This window comes from Myotis davidii, unplaced genomic scaffold (assembly GCF_000327345.1).
Source record: "Myotis davidii unplaced genomic scaffold, ASM32734v1 scaffold464, whole genome shotgun sequence".
NCBI lineage: Eukaryota > Metazoa > Chordata > Mammalia > Chiroptera > Vespertilionidae > Myotis > Myotis davidii.
In genome coordinates this window covers 878,353-880,267 of record NW_006295287.1, presented here as the reverse complement: position 1 = coordinate 880,267, position 1,915 = coordinate 878,353, and positions in this window count along the sequence as shown.

The window sequence follows — 1,915 nt, the reverse complement described above, 5'->3', positions numbered from 1 at the left end:
ATATTATATTATATATATATAAAATATATTTTTTCATGTGATTAGGATTTAAAATATATATATTTTTAAAAACACACACACAGAGGATAGTAATAGCAAAGGTAGTAATAATTGCTAATATTCATAGAACACATGCTGTACCCAGGGCCCCTGGTCCAAGCCTTACTTTCCCTAATTTCTCCCCAGGGACCTGCGCACCAGCTTCTATTGCTCCTCACTTACAGAGGGAGCCGACTCAGAGCGCCTCCGTCATTGTGTTCGAGGTCTCACAGCCAAGATAGGAGACCTGCAAACTGCCTGCCTCCAAAGGCCATGGTTTGAGAAGCCGGGATGCAGAGCGTCTGAGCTCTGGAGCCAGGCGGCATGTTCCCAAACCCTCCTCCCACTTCCTGGCTCGATTGCTTTGCAGAGCGGTTTCCCTCTCTGAGTCTCACTTTTCTTTAAAAAAAAATAATTTTTTTTTATTGACTTCAGAGAAGGAGGGAGACGGAAAGAGAGATAGAAACATCAATGATGAGAGAGACTCATTGATTGGCTGCCTCCTGCACGCCCCCTACTGGGGATCGAGCCCACAACCCCGGCATGTGACCTTGACTAGAATCAAACCCAGGACCTCCATGGGATGACGGACGTTCAGTCCACTGAGCCACCACAGCTGGGCCTGAGTCTCACTTTTCTATTTTGAAAAACAGAGGTCACAATAGAGAGCTAAGAGGATTAACAGCTCTGGGGTCTAGTAAGTAAAAGATAACAAAGGATTATTCTCAATTGGCAAAGAGCTGGCCAACTTCTCCCACAGCGAATTAATCCCTTTCCCTTCCTTTGTAGACATTTAATTAAGACCTGAGTTTCCCATAGGGACTCACAGGCTCCAAGCTCACACAAACTGCTGAATAAAAATATGAATGGATTGCACTGAGTACACAATAACACTACTGGGGGATGGGGGGAGAGGAAAAAAGAATTTTAAATATTTTAAATTGATTTTTAGAGAGAGAGGAAGGGAGAGGGATAGAGAGATAGTAACATCTATCAGGCAGCTCTGCACATGCCCGGGTTGCAGGCTCGATCCCCAGTGGGGGGGCGTGCAGGAGGCAGCCGATCAATGATTCTCCCTCATCATTGATGTTTTTCTCTCTCTCTCCCTCTCCCATCCTCTCTGATTCGATGTTTGTATAGATTGTGAAATAATCACCACAGTAAGTCTAGTCAACATCTGCCTGTAATTTTTTTCCATATAAAAATTCACTATCATGGACATCTTTCTCACTCAAATATGTTACTACGACATTATATGGGTGTACTGTTGTACAGACATTTAGGTTATTTCTCATTTTTTTTTATTGATTTTTTACAGAGAGGAAAGGAGAGAGATAGAGAGTTAGAAACATCGATGAGAGAGATACATCGATCAGCTGCCTCCTGCACATCTCCTACTGGGGATGTGCCCGCAACCCAGGTACATGCCCTTGACCGGAATCGAACCTGGGACCTTTCAGTCTGCAGGCCGACGCTCTATCCATTGAGCCAAACCGGATTCGGCTGAAGGCTTCCTGAACACGAGCTCAGACCATCTTCATAGTCCCCCTCTGGCATGTGATTAGCCTCATTTCACAGATGGAGAAACTGAGGCACAGACTGGTCAAGAGGCACACCCAGGCCTGGCTGGTTTGGCTCAGGGGATAGAGTGTCGGCCTGCAGACCGAAGGGTCCCAGGGTCGATTCCGGTCAAGGGCACATGCCTGGGGTTGCGGGCTCGGTCCAACGTGCAGGAGGCAGCCGATCAATGACTCCCTCTCATCACTGATGTTTCTCTCTCTTCCTCTCCCTTCCTCTCTGAAATCAATCAATGGAAACAATATTCTCAGATGAGAATTAGAAACAACAAAAGGAACAAAGAGAAGGGAAGGAAGCA